This window comes from Protopterus annectens, chromosome 10.part0 (genome assembly GCF_019279795.1).
Source record: "Protopterus annectens isolate FY-2018-M chromosome 10.part0, PAN1.0, whole genome shotgun sequence".
NCBI lineage: Eukaryota > Metazoa > Chordata > Ceratodontiformes > Protopteridae > Protopterus > Protopterus annectens.
In genome coordinates, this window is record NC_056744.1 from 975,495,414 (window position 1) to 975,514,922 (window position 19,509).

The window sequence follows — 19,509 nt, forward strand, 5'->3', positions numbered from 1 at the left end:
TTTTAGGTTGGTGGGGCATTATGGGTAAAGGAAGGAGCTCATTAGTTATTGGATCCAGTGATGTGGTACAAGCAGCCAAGCCAATCTGATTCTTGGATCTGAACCTATCTTTTGAGGAAGAATGAAAATGGGCAACACAGATGTAATGTTATAGTGAGTACATAACTTTTTCTTTGTAGTTTGTTACCACTTAATAGAATTGAGCATGCTCCACATATGCTTTCCTGCTGCAAGTCTGTCCAGAATTCATATCCATACTTGTTTTATTTATTTTGACAATAGCATTCCCTTATGCTGTGTCATTTCATTCTCTCCTTTTGTCTTTCACTCTCTTTAAAGCTTTTGTACAGCTTTATTGAACTTTTGCATAAAATGAGAATCACATTCTGTCGATCCATTAATATAATAAGTTTCATATATAAATGATGCAAATAACATTTAAAATTCTATTCATCAAATACATATTTGATCTGCACTGATCTAAACCTACAGAGACATTTACTAGTAATAAACACGCTACAAACATCAAAACTAACAAATGCTATTAGCATTGCTGTTTACTATTTTCTCATTTATTGTTTAACTGATATATTACTTTTATTATATTTATCTAATAACATTACTAATTTTCTTCAGAATGTATTTACTATAATAAAGTAAAAAAACAATTGTCCACAACAGCAAAATCAGGATGCAGGAACACCAAAGCACGAAATGAAATCCTTTTATTCCAACAAAATCATACAGACTAAGCGCTTTCACCAGTAAACTGGTATCATCAGAGTCTGTTGAAACACTAATTCATTCATACTTAAATAGCAAGCCAAACCTCAATCACACAATTAATTAATCAACCATTCCCTGAATTCCTTAAAGGTATAGCACCATAAAGGCATTAGTTTGCGTATTAATGTTTTAATATTACATACAGTTTACAATTTTCATTTGTCATGTATTTTCAATTTCATTTTTATTTTTGTTTACAGTAGGTTAGGGTTGAGATTTATGGCATGATATTACTTAGAAATGTACATATAGATGATTATAATATCTTCAGACCGCATTATGTTTATGAATATTGAATGTATTAGTATATATTTTGATAATCAATTCATGCATCAACATTAGATTATTATTATTTTATATAGTTACATTGTAACTTAATTATTTATAATTATAATTATTATATCAACATCATGTTCATACCCACACCATTTATTTTTATAGAAAGTTTTCTATATTTATATATAGTTTTTAAATTTAATGTTGTATTTGTATTCATAATTGTTGAAATGGTGTTGTTGCTGCCTTTATGGTGCTATACCTTTAAGGAATTCAGGGAATGGTTGATTAATTAATTGTGTGATTGAGGTTTGGCTTGCTATTTAAGTATGAATGAATTAGTGTTTCAACAGACTCTGATGATACCAGTTTACTGGTGAAAGCGCTTAGTCTGTATGATTTTGTTGGAATAAAAGGATTTCATTTCGTGCTTTGGTGTTCCTGCATCCTGATTTTGCTGTTGTGGACAATTGTTTTTTTACTTCGTTGTGGATCCTGGTTTGGTTTCCTGTTTGTTGATATTTACTATAATAACACTGGATGGTAATTCTTAATGTATTTATTTCTTTGTCATAAACAACAGATAGTAAATATGTGAAAGCGAATGAAGGAGAAGTACATTTCTTCCAGTTTCACTTATCTTTCTCACTACTGTTATCAGACACTAAAGAATTGAAGTTTGTCAGAATTAATGGGTTCACTTCATAATCTCGATATTCTGAAATACCGAATTTCAGAATACTGAGATTAGAATACCGAATGCTCGAAATCGCGAAACACCAGAAGCGCGAAATACCGAAGTTCGGAGCTTCTGGTGTTGCAGTGTATGAATGGATGTAAGTGCAGGTAAGTCTGTATGAGTGTGTAGGTTATGTGCTGTAGTGTATATTAGTGTGTGTGTTGGTTGTGATGTGTGTGTGCAAGAGGCTGTGAAATGTGTGGGTGTGAGTTGCCTTTGTGTGTGTGATTGTGCGGTCTCGGAGTTAGAATATATAAGTAGGGGGGTGTAGGTTAGTTTTGTTGTGTGTGTGTGTGTGGGCAGTTGTGTGTATGTGAGTGTGTGTATGCAAGTGTCGGGATTTTGAATTTCGCGATTATGGGCATTCAGTATTGTGGTGTTTCGGCTTTATGATCTCGATATTCTGAAATTCTGTATTTTTTAATAATTTACAGTCTTAAAGCTGTTTGTTATTAGTCTACTTTTATATTCACTTTACATATCCAACAAATATTGTATCAGATGTCTTTTTTGTCCTGTTCATCCTTTGGGTTATCAGATCTGTCTGGATCCAACCTCTGCTATGGATACAGGACTCTGACTCCTGCTCCACCCATAATTCCATGTCCTCCTCCAAAATACCTCAGATGTCATTTGCCTCCTGATCAGATAGACATGTTTACGAGGGCTGTGATTGCTAATCAAGCTAAGTCTTGGGTTACTTTTATTTCAATACTGTTTTTCCTCCCTTGTTCTCTATTTTTACTTTCTGTATATAATTAAAAAAGAAAGAGCTTAATATTACAGCTATTACAATTACCTTATTATTGTTGTTGCTGTACCTTTAGGGTTTTAGAATATCCTGTACATAAGTTAGTATTTATAGATTAATACGTCTAGCTCTCTCTTATCTGTAAACATTGCTTAGTTATAGTTTTCCAGTTTGTTAATTAGGGCATGGCTGACAAGGTTCCAGGTTTTAAAAAGTGTACTGCCTGTGGCCACAGAATTCCACTGCAAGATCTGCATTCCCTTTGTGTTTACTGCCTGGGGATGGCACATTTAGATGTAGAGTGTGAGGCTTGCACCTCCTTTGGTACCAGGGCATTACAAGGGCACAGAGATGAGTTAATTCTAAAAAGGTCTGATACCTGATTAATCTGGAGCCTCCTGTTAGTTATCTCATTTTCCATTGACTCCTTCTATCTCTTCAGCAAAAAGAGTAGAGAAATCAAGATCCAAAGAAAGAGAGAAGGAGAAATCAAAGCATAAGGAAAAAGAAAAGGATTCTTACAAAAAATCAGAGGAAAAGCAGAAAATGGTCACAGAATCCATCTCAACTCTTGGGTCTGGCACCAAAGATACCAATAAAGTTAAATCTGACCACTATGTGGATTGGTTCTCCTTTGCCTCCTCCTCAGTTCTCTCTGGAGTCAGTAAGTCCTCAGCACTTTTACAGTTAAGGCATTCTTCTACACCATCTTCAGTGGCATCATTGTTGAGTTCCTTCTGTTTATCGAGGAGTCTTACTGAGGTAACATTAACAGGATTATGCAGAGATTTTGAATACAGATCCAAATAGGGGTTGTCCTTATGCCAGTCCCATCGGGTGCACTGGGTACAGGTCCAACTAACCATCCATTGGTATCTCCAATTCTGGTCTGACCATCAGATCTGATGCCCACAGATCTGAATGTCCTTGGAGCAGCCATGCTGAAACCAATAGTATAGTTATCCCTGGTGGTTAGTAGTCCCACCACCTAATGCTGTAATCTATGCTCTTTAGTCTAGGGATGTGTAGAGGTATGACAGCCACCCCCACCTATGCTCACTGTCACACCCACACCCACTCACATAGCCCCCTACTCACCCGATCACACAAGCACACTCATCCGTTCAAACACACACACACACACACACACACACACACACACACACACACACACACGCACTTCACCACTCAATTACTGCCTTAAGCTATCTCTCAGACAGATAGACAGGCATGCACACACTCAAGACATCCAGCTACTTGCATATACTCAATCACTCACCTCCCAACCCTACCTTAACACTAAACTCCCTCATTGCTTACCTCTTCCGTGATGATAATTATGGCTTTTTGGCTGAGTTCACTACTGCAACATGGGAAAAGCAGCCATGCTAATCTACACAACTAAGTGATTCTGTGAATTGCTCAGCACTTAGATCTGTTTCTGTAAGTTATTCCAGGGGAGAGAGCACATGGTAATTAGCATATGCCTGTCCCCTGGACTGCCTCATTACTATGTAGCACTGCCTCAGAAGTAGCCCAACCCAGTACTACATGTCTTCCTACTAGAGCTGTGAATTCCAAAAGCTTACTGTGAGGTGTACACCTTCTGATAACCGTTATGAATTCCCCCTTGTTTATTATAATCAGCATAATCATTTAATGAGATAATACTTTTACTGTTATCTTGAGTCTGTTTATTATAAATCATGTTTGGTGTTCATTTGGTATGGATAGTAAGACATTTTATATTCTGTCCTCTAATACTGACCTAAATATTTTGTAATCAATTTTTAACATAAAGATGGGTTTGTATGATGAACAGTCTTCTGGATTTTCATCTTGTTTTAATATTGGTAATGACACTGTATAATTTCAAGAATGGTTTTATTATTTTGTATTTTATTATGTACTATATATATATATATATATATACATATATATTGAATAAATGACCATTTGTGGAACATTTGATAGGTTTTGCTTATAATGTCACACATTTCAGGATATTTTTTGTCTTTTAATTTTGTAATATGGTTTCACTGTCTTGTACTTTAAAAGCTTAATTATCAAATTAACATTGCCTAAAATCACTCAGCCTCATCTCCTTGTGGTTAATAATATTTTTATGTGTTCTAAATACATGCAAAATATATTCAGTACCTGTTGCTGTTTTATATAGGTTAGTTCCCTGATCGGGAATCGAACCCGGGCCGTGGCAGTGAGAGTGCCAAAATCCTAACCACTAGACCACCAGGGATCCCCCATATTTTAATGGGATTTTGATATTATTTATTTGGTTACATTTGGAATGTAGTTTTGTCATTCTATCTAAATTAAACATTAATTGAAATGTTAATGGATAATAGTTGAATGTTTTCTAGAGCAGTTCCAGTTTTATGGTATAACATGTGTAGATGTTCCTGTTTAAGGCTTAATGACATCAGCATACAACATTTCCTTTTCTGAAGTTTATTACTAGCATAGTTAAGATTTTCTTAGATTTTAGTTATTTGACTTTCCCGTTATTTTAACTTATTTGTACTACAGATTGAAATACTACCATATAAATACAGAATTTTGGCATTCTTCAAGGTATTTGTGTCATCATTATCATTTACTGAAAGAAAATTGTCAATTTCAGGTAAAACCATTCTTTAAATTCTTTAATTTTATGGTTGTTACTTTTTTATAATTAACCTCGCCGCGGTCGAGTGGCCTCCGAAAGAAATGCATGAATAGGCATGCCTTCGTTGAAGGTTGGGCGTCGGGCTGGCAACTCGGCACCATAAAAAATCTACTGCCAATCATTATCGGACCGGAGTTCCGCTGTGGCTACCCCTAACCAGGAAAAGCCGAAAAGACAAACAACAACAACTTTTTTTATAATTAATAACCAAATTAAACATGGTCAGATAATGGACAAGAGGTTATTCAGAAAAAAATTGGAACACAAGCTATTGGATCTGGATAACTATATATGTTTGCTTACCAAAAAAAGGGAATTTATGAGTGTAAAATACTTTACTTCAATTAAATCTTGACCCAGATTTTAGTATCATTAGCTGAAGCAGTAATTATTGGTCATTTTGTAGCAGTGGAACCTGTTGTGTATAATAAACATTCAAAATTCCCCATCATAATTTGATTGCTTTTCATATTTTCTAATCTTCTTCTTCTTCTTCTGTCGGCTTTTCCTAGTTAGGGGTCACCACAGTGGATCATCTGTCTACTCATGATTGGCAGTGGAGTTTTACAGTGTCGAGTTGCCAGCCCGGCGCCCAACCTTCCACAGAAGAAACACACATGCACACACTCACACCTAGGGCCAATTTAGAGTGTCCTATCCGCCTACTGCATGTCTTTGAGATGTGGAAGGAAACCGGAGCAACCGGAGGAAACCCACGCGACCACAGGGAGGACATGCAGACTCTGCACAGAAGGCACTCCAGCCAAGAATTGAACCAGAGAACCTCTTGCTGTGAGGCGGCAACGCTAACCGCTGCACCACCGTGGCCTCACATATTTTCTAATAAGACATTTAATTTTTTTTTTTTTGCAAATTTAACCCCATGTCCTGAGATCCATAACATGCTAGCTAATATAAATAATCTATATTGCATCTCTGTAATGACCATTGCAAATTCTTACCATTATATTGGAATGCAAGTCTTAGCATTATTCTATTATTCTTTCACAATATGGATATCCCTGTCCTTTTCATTTTATATGAATAATGTTTTCATATGTTTCACAACACTGAGATATCCTTATCTGGGGTTACCAAGTACAAAATAATATTGTTTTCATATGTTCCGCAACACTGAGATATCCTTATCTGGGTTTACTAAGTACAAAATAATATTGTTTTCATAAGTTCCGCAACACTGAGATATCCTTATCTGGGGTTACCAAGTACAAAATAATATTGTTTTCATATGTTCCGCAACACTGAGATATCCTTATCTGGGGTTACCAAGTACAAAATAATATTGTTTTCATATGTTCCGCAACACTGAGATATCCTTATCTGGGGTTACCAAGTACAAAATAATACTGTTTTCATAGGTTCCACAACACTGAGATATCCTTATCTGGGTTTACCAAGTACAAAATAATATTGTTTTCATAAAGGTTCATAGGTAGGTACTAGGCTATTGGCCCTGGTGCCTATATAAGCCTAGCCAAAAAGGTTCCCTGGCTTTCGCCACCCAAGAAAATTATTTTCCTGTGGCCCTGTCAAGCAGTGTCACAGAAGTGAACCCCAGGGTGAATTTTCTATTTCCCATCCAGTCGGCAAGATTTTTCTTAAAGAGGGCCAATGAGGAGCTTTGCTTGACATGAATGGGTAGTTTGTTCCAGAGTATGGGAAGTCTCTGGGACAGGACTCTATCCCTCCAGCATGTTCTGTTTATTGTGGTGACAAGGTTTAGGTTCCTGGAGCATGTGGTTCATAGTGATTGGGATTTCTTTAAGTGTAGCATGTCCAACAGCTCTGGGTTTGACATAGCTTTGTATGTTAGGCAGAGATCACCTCTGAGTAGGCGATATGCGACGGAGTAGTGCTGGAGTTCTTTGAGATGGTCTCTGTATTGCATCTGGTTCAGGCCGGTAATCCTCTTAGTGAGGTATTTCTGTGGCGTTTCCAATTGTTGTAGGTGTCTTGTGAAATACATGCCAAATGGGGCATTGTACTCTATAATGGGTCTGATGAGGGATGAGTAGAAAAGAACAATAACCTCCTTTTTTCTAGAGGAGAACCCTTTTGTCATGAGGTGTGTCATGTAGAAGGATTTCCTGACTACTGTGGCGATGTGGTTATCAAGGGAGAGACTACTGTCCACTTGTATCACGAGGTCTCTTATCACACTTTCATTGTTAAGTGAGCTACCGCCTATGTGGTAGTTCATGGGTACCGAGTTTTTCCCAAAGGGCATGACAATGCACTTCTTGGTATTGAGCTTGACTTTGACACCAAGCATCTGTCTCTGTGAGGCCATTTTGTAGAATGTCTACATCATTAGGTGATTCTATTATGTATATATTCCGCAACACTGAGATATCCTTATCTGGGTTTACCAAGTACAAAATAATATTGTTTTCATATAAAGATAATTCTTATTGAATACCATAACAGTTATGCTCCTAAATGTTTGAGCCCTTTATTTTATTTGCAAATGGCAGATCACAAAGGAGAAAGAGTAAAGCCCTGTCTGGTTGCTCTTTTCAAACACAGCTTATCAGAGGGAAGGTATCTCACTTTGATTCTTGCCTTTGACCCTTCATATATCGTCCTAATTTTCTCCATTATTCTGTCAGGAAATGCAAATGCTGTCACTGCCTTAAATCTTGGCTAACTCTATTGAATGCCTTCTCTGCATCAAGACCCACCAAACAATAGTGCAGTCTTCTACTTTGCATCTCTCTCTCTCTGGATCATCATTGTTTAGTTAATGTTGTCAAATGTTTGCCTCCCCTCCGGAAAACCACATTGATCTCTATCAGTTAGTTTTGGTAAAGCCTTAGCACTTCTCTTAACTAGTATGTACATAAACCCTTTATAATCATGGTTCAACATTGAAGTTGGTCTGTACAAAGCTGAGTTTAAAGGGTCTTAGGCCTCTTTGGGTACTACAGCCAGCTCCGCTTTCTTCTAAGATGCTGACACTGTCCTCCCTTCTAATATGTCTTTATAACTTCCTTCCTGCGTAACTTGCAAACTTCTACAGGTATACCATCAGTTCCTGGAGACATCCCTACTGATTGATTACACATAACCATTTTATTATATCAGCCACAATCTTAACTATTAATTGTTTGGCCTCATCTTTCTCTAACCTTGGCATATGTATGTCTTCTATAAATGTCTCCATTTTTGTCATTTCTTGGTTTCCCCATTATTCTGCTCTATATAAATTTTCATAAAATTTCTGAAATATCGCTGATACCTCTATAAGATCTCTGTTACTTTTCTAGTCATAGGCTTTGCAAGTTTGGCAATGCACCATTTAACTTTCTGTTGTGCTAATAACTTTTGTGCTCCTTTTCTTGTTAGATTCCTATAAGATTCCCATTCATCTCCAACAGTTTAACATTTGATAATCCCTCTAAATGATTCATATTAATTATTTTCTATATCTCTTTAATTTCTAGCAAATTTTTACATTTCAGTTTTATTTTATCCCAATCCTCAGCTATCTCTTCTGAAGAAATTTGCATCTTCACAAATAACTCCTGAATTGTTTCCAGCCATTTCTTAAATTTCCTTCTTTTTAATAGGTAAGTTGGAAAGTGCTAGTGTCTCATTTTTACTTGATTACCCTACATTTATTAGCACATGGTTTGAAATAGTTATTGGATGTGTTTCAAGACTTTCAGTTAAATACTCACGGTCCTTTGAAATATAATTTCTGTTCAGTCTAACCCAGTTATTGTACTTTGAAGAATAATATGTAAAGTCTGTCTGAACTCCTGTTTGTAGTTTCACATCTTTCATTCCAAGTATTCTCGCATATTTGTTCAGAAATATATTCTATTTTGTTACATTTCCACTTCTGTGTCCCCCTGCTACATCTTCATTCTTGCATATCAGATTCCAGTCCACACACATGAATAATAATCTTTACAATAAGCTAATTACCTCTCCCATAATTCTGTTAAGCTTCTTAAAAATAGTTTTAGGTTGAATATAAGTACATGCTGATGCAATCATCCTTCCCTGCCCCTTATTAAAACAAACCTACCATTCTTGTCTTTCTTTGCCTCTGCCACTATTGGAGCCCTCTCACAATCGATATTATTATTATTATTATTATTATTACCATCTTTTCCTTTGTCCATAATAATCAGCTAAATAACCATTCTGAAATCCTTTATTTGCCAAATTCACATGCTCAACTTGATATAATTCTTTACCCTTTGTGCTATTCACATTCCATGAAATGATTGATAAGGCAGTCCTTCTGCAGTCATACGTTGCTATTTCTGTCACATATTTTACATGACAGCTGTTTTAAATTTGTGTTTCCAACTTGCAACTTACATGCATACATTAATGTTTGGCAGGCTGATTGTATATGTAGTTGAAGCTTCTCATCTCTGTTTAAACCTTTGACGCATTTTGCTAGACTTTTTAGTTTTAATAAAAACACTCAGGAAACAAAAAAAATTATGTATATTTTCATGTTAACTCCCATCCCCTTTTAACTTTGGCAAACACATACGAATGTGTACACTTTCAAAAAAGGGAATATAGCCCCCCTCTATATATGGGCAGTTGCTCCAAATAACTACTGCTATTAATTATGCAGGATGATACATTGCAAAGTTCTGTATTTAGTAAGTATCTGAAGTTTAATACCTTATTACATGCTATCAGTTGCCACCCTAGACATATCATCAATAATATCCCTAAATCTCAATTTTTGAGGCTTAGGAGAATATGTTCATCTTCCTCTGACATTGATAATTATGAACAAGATCTGATTCATAGATTTTGTGAAAGAGGATATTCTTTAAATATTGTTAATCGAATGTGTATTTCAGCAAATCACGTGTCCAGACCTTCTTTGTTAAAATATCAGGTTAGGAACAAAAAGGACAACCAGTTAGATTTATTGCTAGTTTTGTTGATAATGCTACATTTATTATGGATTTAGTATGTAAACATTGAGATATTGTGTTGATGGAAGAAAGACTTAAGGAAATTATACCTTCCAAATGCCTCTTTTCTTGCAGAAAAGGGAGAACAATGGCTGGAAGGTTTAATCATTACAAAAAGATTCACTATGTAGGTAGGGAGAAGCATCAGTTTGGGTTGGATGGATAAAGACTAGTGGGGTTTTATCCTTGTAGATAAGATTTCTTTGAGAAATAGTTCTACAGTATTTGATATTTCAGTATATGGCAATTGTAATACAGACTGGCTAATATATTTGGCTACTTGCTCTTGCTCAGCATTTTATGTTGGGCAAACATCATGCCCCCTAAAGTGATGAATGTCTGAACATTTGAGTGATATTCAGTGTGCTAAGTCCACAAGTGCCTTGTACAAGCATACTTTAAAACATGCTTCAGCTAGGTTCATGTTTACTGCTACTGACAGAGTTTATTCCAGAACAAACAATAAAGTGGGATGGCACCTGATGTTAAATCATAAGGATCAGATGTGGATTATTAAATTAGGTGCCTTATTTGCACCAAGACTTAATGAGCAGTTATAACAGCCAATGATGATCGATCCTGTGGTAATGATGATTGAGGCTGTGGTATTTAAATGTGATTGAGTTTTGTTTTATTATGCACTAATGAAGACTTATAGCCGAAACCAGTATGCAGGATGTGTTTATTCTAATATATAATATTAAAGTATTATCATGGAAAGCTGATTGATGTTGGTGGCTGTTTTGATGGTCAGATGCTCCAAACAGACAGCTATTCTAGAGTTAGGTTTAATCATGTTGAAATGCATTTTAGAGCCTGTGCTCCATTCTGCACCCACATGATCCATTCTTGTACATTCTCAACTTCCCTCCCAGATGTGAAAATCAACTTTCTTACTCACAAGTTAACTAATTTTTAGCCTTAAGGAAGAGTGCCCTGGATATCATCAAATTAATAGATTTTGCAGTGTTAGGATTTATACTGAAGCGATTTCTGACTTTGTTTAGTGTTAACCTCTGGTATTATGTTAGTGTGAAATTTCCTTAACAACCATGGTAAAATAATTCTGTATGTTTGATTTACTGTGGTCAATGGAATGTCCCTGTATTATATTACATATTTGAGGTTTTAATTTTTATTGAAATTATGACTTCATCAGATACAGCAGAAGTGTTTGTGGGTGTATGCCACAGAAATTCTGTAGATGCAGTAAAGCTTGTGTGTATATGGCCACAAGTTGTAGGTGCTGCTGAGAGCTTACCCTCAACATTCTGGGTATGCTTACTCCTATCACAGGTATTTAAGTTTGTGTTATCCACACCTAATGCACAGTAAGATCCTTCCGTTGTAAAAATGTAATTTAAACAACTGTGTATACCTATTAAAAACAGGGTCTATATTAAATTAGCGAACGCTTAAAAAAGCGAATGCTGATTTATCGACCCCATGTAAGCAAAAGCTTACAATCCCGAACACTTAGAACAGCAATTTTTTTCCCAGGGAAAAAAATTGCTGTTCCAAAAAAGAAAAAAAAACAACAACTTTAAAACATTATATAAAGTGGGGGGCTTCACCCCCACACACCCCTACTTAAATATATCAACTCTGAGATCGCACTACAGTGACAAAAACGGCAAAATAACGAAGGTGGCCAAGTGATTTCTTTCCCAGGAAAAGAATTCGCTTATATGCCATTTTGTGCTTTCAGGTTCGATCAAGACGCATTTGAAAGAATGCATCTTCGATCATATAATAGGGAACCTTCAAAACATGCCTTTACAATTACTGAATGCAATTTAAGTAATGTTTGTAATGTGGTTTCTTTAATATATGAAGTGTTCTACTTTATTTGTTTACAGCTACAGCTAGTAGGATACTAATGTACTTAGTCTTAATCATAGATTTTAAAATTTAGCTGGAAAAGTAGTTATAACTTTGAGCATTGAATTATATAATCAAAAAGTCATTAGATATGAAAGGAAGGGAAACTGAAGCATTTCAAGAGGAAGGCCTTCACAGTATGATCTTACAGTACTTAGTATGAGCAAATAATGTAGGAGTGGGAGAAAATTCTGCAATCAAATTTTCAATAAAGGCCAGACAACACAGGAAGCACTGGGCTTAAGAACACAACAGGGGCAGGCTGAGTGAGGTGGGAAGAATTAAAAATATTTGCAGAGCAGTCTTTCAAAAGAACCCCCCCCCCTCTGTTTATCTGTTCCTTACCTTAAATAACAAAATGCTATTTCTCAGCTCCTTTCATGGTCAGAAATGTTCATAGCCAGATAAATACTAAAACAGAAAAATTTATATTGCAAACTCTCCATTGTTGGTCAGAAAAAAAAATACTGTTTTACACTTGATACATATTTTTATGGACATTTTTTAACAAAGAAAAACAGAAAAATATATATTCCATATTTAACAAACAAATGTGAATAACTTTTAAACAATATAATAATGCACTGTTTGAAAGTTATTTATTATGAAAATTTCTATAAAATGAATAGTGTTTCATGTGAATAAAATATTGATATGTTGGTTAATTCTAAGGCATGATACAAAAAAAAAAACTAGAAATGACTGTAGATAACTTTAAAACAAAACATGATAGCAGGCTATAGTGAATAAATAAGTTGATCAGAATGCAGCCTTTTGCAAAGTAAATGCTATATTTTTGTATATACCCTATATTTTTGTGAACAATGGGTCAAATATATAAAATAATTTTCCTGTATTTTGCTTTTGACAAATAGATAAAATGAATGAATGAATGAATGAATGAATGAAGAATTCCTCAAAATGGGAATAATGAAAACTAGTCGTATACATAGAAGGTGTTAGGTATAGTGTCTTGCACTTTGAAGTTCTGTTTTTTTAATTGAACTGAATGGGAGATGAGTTCCTTGTATTCCTTACTTTTTTTTTAAACCTAGTTTAGGTTTGTGTTTTTGGGTTATTTTAGATTGGATGTGCTCTTTCCCGGCATGAAACCATACTGCTGATCACTAGTCATCAAGTCCCTTCTTAACCTTGCTTCCACTACTCTTTCCCATAACTTCATGCTGTGACTGATCAATTTAATCCCTCTGTAGTTACTACAGCTCTGCACATCACCCTTATTCTTAAAACTCGGTACCAAAACATTTTTTCTCCATTCCTCAGGCATCCTCTCACTTTCCAAGATTTCATTAAACAATCTGGTTAAAAACTCTACTGCCATTTCACCTAAACACCTCCATGCTTCTACAGGTATGTCATAGGGGCCAACAGCCTTTCCATTCTTCATTCTCTTCATAACTATCCTTACTTCCTCCTTGCTAATCCATTGTAATTCATGATTCACTATCCCTACATCATCCAACCTTCTACTCCCTCTCATTCTCTTCATTCATCAACCCCTCAAAGTACTCTTTCCATCTCTTCAACACACTCTCCTCGCTTGTGAGTATGTTTCCCTCATTATCCTTTATCACCTTTACCTGCTGCACATCTTTCCAGAATAATGTGTTGAAATACTACATTGATTAACTATTTAAAGATGTAATATTAAATAATATAACATAGATGTAAAAATTACATTTAAAGATAATCTATTAATAATAAGGTTTAGTATAAATGGAGAGTAACTTAACTCGTACATTGTATTATCATGCATATTGAATTTCTTAATTCTTGATATCTCATAGTTAAATGTTTTTGAAAAAGCTGTAAGAATGGTGTTTTTTGTGTGTGTCTGTACACACACACACACACACACACACACATATATATATATATATATATATATATATATATATATATATATATATATATATAAAGAGAGAGAGAGAGACACTTGTATCCTGATGTGCAGTACCCCAGGCTCAAACTTTGTAAGGGAAGGGTTATGGTTAGTTTTCTATCAGCTGCCAGGATTCACCATATCACACAGTTATTCAAGTCCTTGCACTGCAAGTACTCATATGAAACTGTCATGTAAAATGAATTGAGATGCATCTCCCTGGACTATATAAAGAGAGACATTTTGGAGCTCTCAGAGTATATGTCTGAGGTAGGTATGAACCTAGCCTTGAACAGCATTTACCATCACCAAGACTGATGCTGCAATCCAAATAAAAGATTATTGTGTTTAGCAATTGGCTTAGATTCTGGTCTCTTTCAAAGGGGGGGGGTCCAATATATATCCACCTGGGAGGACATTGCAGACTGTCCTAAATGTTTTGCCAGGGATGGCCTGCACCTCTCCCCACAAGGCTTTCATATATTGTCTAAAACTGTGACTGCCCCATATTGCCTTTTTTAGGCAACATCAGTCCTCTAAAGCTTCCAGCATAACAAAGCAGAATTTTAATAATGTAAAGGTACTGCTGCCCAGTGCTAGATGCCTTAACAAAAACTCCACTCCCTACAAACACATCGTACCTGGAAAACATTGATGTACGTATCATCACACACACACACACACACACACACACACACACACACACACACACACACACACACACACACACACACACACCTGTTTCAGGACCATTGAGAGCATCCCATCAGTGAAAGGTTTCAAAGCCTACCACACATTCAGGCCCATCGCAGTAGATGAAGGCACTAAAGACCACAGCAACTCCATATCTGTAAAAAAAGACTTCACCTCCAGACTTGTTAGACAAGATAATGGTATGGAACACCTCCATGTTCACCATACCATTAACAGGACCCCTTATCGCATCATGGCTGACTATAGGACCCCTCTTTATCCCCATCAGTCAATACCTCCTACCTAACCAGTATGGAGCCTCTAAGTATTAAGCCATTCTCTTATGGATACTTCAACTACCCTACATTTTTTATTTATTTTACATTTGTTGACCGGGAGAATCCAACTGGATACTTGTCCATTTTCAGCGGAGGCCCAGGAAGAAAAGCTCCACAGTTTGTAAATATACAAAGCTACGTAACACATACAGAGTTATTTCACAAATACAGAGAACAAGTATAGAACATAACATTTTAGAAATGCAGAGAGAAAAATATTTTAGCTGTAAATTGTAGTAGCAGGACACACTAGTTGTATGCCCAGTAATTTCTACTTGAATAAATGGGGAGTATGTATAATTTACCCAGAAATATGTGTGAATTATTGCTTTTGAGTATGATGGTGTTAGAAAAAAATGGGGAGCACAATGAGTAGTAGAGAGTTAGAGTATAGTAGGACTGCTAGTAGACGAGGTTAGCATAGTAAGATTACCAGTACACGCAGTAAGTTACTATGAAGAGGTTAATAGAGAAAATCCTGAGGAAGAAGCAGGTATAGAGGGTCAACCTGGGGGAAGGCATGGGCATTGTCTTTTGATAAATAGGTGCTCCTTTAGTAGTTGTTTAAACTTAATGATAGAGTTTGCTGAGGTAATAGCAGGGGGTAGCGAGTTCCAAATTTTACCTATGTAGTTAGGAAATAGGGAATTGCGTCTAAGTTGTTAGATCTGGTTGTCTTGATTAAAGTTTTGTCACTAGAGCGTAGTTGCCTGGGGTTCTCATGTATTTTAAGCAAATTAGATAGTGCTGGTATTTTGTCAGGATATAGTGGGAGTTTTTGAGCGAAAACTAGTTGGTGGAAGGTAATGAGATTTGGAAGTTCAAGACACTTTAGTTGATATAGTGAGTGGCAATGATGGGAATGGTAGGGAGCATTTGTGGCAAATCTGTCAGTTTGATTGTAATGTGTCTAGTTTTGCAATTTCTGTTTTGGATAGGTTGGTGAGGACAGGAGCAGCATATAGAAGTGTGGATGGGAGCAGAGTTTGAGCCATGGTAATTTTAGTCTGTCGATTTAGGTATGTTTTATTTTTGTACAGACTGCCTAGTTTTTTGTGTATATTTTTGATAGTTTGATTTATGTGCAGGTCAAACTTCAGTTTTGTTGTCAATTGTGACACCTAGTAGTATTGTGTGGGAGTCTGAGGAGATAATGGTACCATCACTAGACATAACACTGAAAGAATCAAGGTCTAAGTTAGATTTATTTCGTTTGAAAATTAGTAATTTGGTCTTTTTGGGGTTCAGTAACATTAACAATAACTGTATGATGTATACATCCTCTAATATGTATGCCCAGAGATTTCCAGACTCCATCAGTGTAAACTCAATGAGCCAGTCAGACCACACACCAACCAAAGGCAGTAAAATCCTGGACTTGGTCCTCACCAGTATGTGACAGCTTCTTCTAATTGTAACCTTGTAAAGTCCGACCAATCAGTTACATTCATAGTCCCTGTAAGACTGAAGCCAAAAACCTCCTCCGATACATATCTCAACTGTCCAGAATTTCACAGAATGCCAAGACTTTTGCCTAATACTTTTTGGTATGTTCCTCATAAAATTTTGTTTTTCTGGCAAATCACTGAAGAGTGAAGACAGAAAATAATGATAGACATTTGAGTTTCAGATTTCATACACTTCAGAAAAACCATGTTAATGTAAAACCTGTTATTCCATCAACTTTCTATGTTTGTAAGAGCAGTATTTAAAAACTGTCCCTATTTTTGGGCCTTAGTCCCCCCATTATTTATGGCTGTGTCTTGACTTCTTGCTGTAATAGGTTGAGAGGTATGCTTCGATATCTCAGTATTCTGAGATTATCCCAAGGCTAATTGAGTGAAACTGAATGATGACTTGGGGAAATTCAACATCTTCTTCCAACTCTATGGCTTATGTGGAATACTTTGCTGTCAAATTCTGTGGACATTTGAATAGATGCAACTCTTCCTCTTGAAAAGAAAATTCATTGTCAAATTTAGAAATAAGCCTCTATGAAATAACCCAAATGCAAAAAGGCTGTATAACAAAGTAAAAAAATCATTGCATATAGAAATAAACGTTAACTCTAAAGATGCTAAAAAGCTCTCCCTAAACTTAATAGGGAACTCTGGACCCTGCTCAAATTAACAGAAGCCAGGTATGAAGTAGAAATAGCCACCCATGCAAACAACAACCACAAAGTATTCTTTAATTATGTTAGAAATCTTAGAAAAAATGCCCATCACTGTGCAGAGCTAATAGTAAATTATATTACATGCTCATACCCAGAGAATATAGACAATCTTTAACTCTAACTTCACCTCCCCCATCTACATTCTCAAATCACCTATGAACAAATCCTCGAAGCAGTATCCAAGGCCAAGAACACTGCTTCTTTGGGACCAAACTAGCCTACTGGCCAGCCTGAAACAGAACCTCCTACAGAGGTTATTTAATATCAGCCTCCAAATAAGCTTTGTGTTTTATGAATGGAGGAGGGCAAAGGTCATCTCCTTGCACAAAGGTAAGTCATCAATGGATTAGGGTAGTTATAGTCCCATAAGTATGACCAGTTTCATCTGTAAGGCTATGGAGAGGATCATTTTGGAATTAATAATAACCTACAGACTCTTGACCCAAACCAGTTCGGTTTTGTCAAGGGCAGATCCTACTTGCTTAACCTGGTTGACTTTTTCAGGAAAGTTACTGAAGCAAAGGATGAGGGAAAATTGGTGTACATCGCATATGTAGACCTCACAAAGGCATTCAGCACCATCACACACTAAGATCTTGTTGATGTACTCTTCCAGGTAAATGTTAATCCATATGTAACTTATTGGATAGCAAATTGGCTGACAAATAGAACCCAGGAAACTAGGGTAGGCAGCTTTCCCCCTTCTAAAAGACCTGTCACTTGGGCCACACCTCTTTGGTATTTAGTTCTCAAAGGTCAAAGCTAATGTTAATTGTTTATGGCTGACCAAGTCTGCAGATGACTGTAAACCTGTTGCCGTTATAAACTCTCCATAGGACACCAAGATCTTCCTAGAGGGTTTTTCCAAAACAAATAGCTAGTATCATAACCATAGACTAAAGCTAAATGCCAGAAGTTGTATAATAGCCTCCTTTGGCAGGCATGATGCCCCTGTTACTGTTACATCAACAACTGACCCCTGAAAATTGATCTAGTAGTTATGGACCTGAGAACCTATGTGAAAAAATAAACTGCCCTTTGATCACCATATATCCACTGTTGTAAAAAAGTCCTTTTTCATTGTGCAATGAAGTCAATGGTGTCTAGGTCCTTTGATGCCATCATTCCATTGTATTCAGCTCATTAGGCCAGTCTTTGAGTGTAATACCACCTTCAGTAAGTACCAGTCCAGACACTTAACGCAGCTTGAATGACCACAGTGCTTTCTCACCAAGAAAATCAAGGGCCTAAATCATAAAAACTATACTGACTGTCTCAAAGCCTTGTACTTTTTGGTATCATACAGGCTACTAATGCGTGATTTCTGCCTCACATACTAGGCCTCAACAGATCCTATCCTCTCCTCTCAGATCGTCTGCACATCTGCAAGTCCGCTGTTGTAAACACCTGCTCAGGAGATGTTAAGCCATTCTGCAACATAAGTAGAAGTCATTGGTAGGATAGGTATGTATCACAGAGAATATTATTTGTTTGGAATCATCTTTTCCACAAAGTAAAGTACTTCTGTTACTCTTTTCAAATGTAATTTGGACGAATGAATGGGAATCTGCAAATTCACCAGTGGTTTAGTACCACTGTATCCTATGAATAGGGGTAACATGCAAATGTTCTGCCTAGCTCTGGGTTCTTCATACTTAAATTACATGGGCTAAATTCTTCATGGAAATGCAGGGCTAGGCGTCCAAAGATCCTTGCAGATCAATAGACTACTAAGTAAGTATATACCTTCGATTGGTGAAGCTTGTTGTAAAGAGTACACTGAAGACATAGTATATATAAAGTGTGAGATTTGTGCTGTGTGTACATCAGGCAAAGTTTAAGGAGTGAGCTGGTAAAGTAATGATTAAGATAATTTAAGTGTGAAGTGAAATATGAGAGTTACTTGGACACTTGTTTAAATAACTTGAGTGAGTGTGAGTTATGTGACATGTAGAGGAGGAACTTGGGGGGGGGGGGTGACTTCAGCCATATATTGTTGAAGAGCAGTATGATGGATAGCAACTGTTTGCTTCTTGATTGAGGATGTTTGAGAGAGAGCCTCGCGAGCACCTCATGAGAAATTTATTAAGACGTTCCTGTATGAAAAGAATTAAGGGTGTAATATGAATTAATATGAATGAATATGAAGAGATCAAGAAAGGAGAGTGTATAGAGTAAGAGGAATAAAAGTGTATCTGACTTCACCCTGGGTGGGTTGAGTTGTGGAATTCAAAATAATAATAGTAGTATGTCTACTAATATGATCCCATGGCTTCACTAGCATGATGAATATCTTGGAGAATATAG

At 36.3% G+C, this 19,509-nt stretch overlaps 1 protein-coding gene and 1 non-coding gene across 2 annotated transcripts in view; one reads left to right on the plus strand and one right to left on the minus strand.

Moving 5' to 3' along the window:
• ACBD6 (acyl-CoA binding domain containing 6) overlaps positions 1–19,509 on the plus strand; it is a 1,359,273-nt gene that overhangs the window by 790,565 nt on the left and 549,199 nt on the right. The window lies entirely within an intron of this gene.
• On the minus strand, positions 4,737–4,809 carry TRNAE-CUC. The gene has a single exon. It is a non-coding gene; the product is annotated as a tRNA-Glu (tRNA).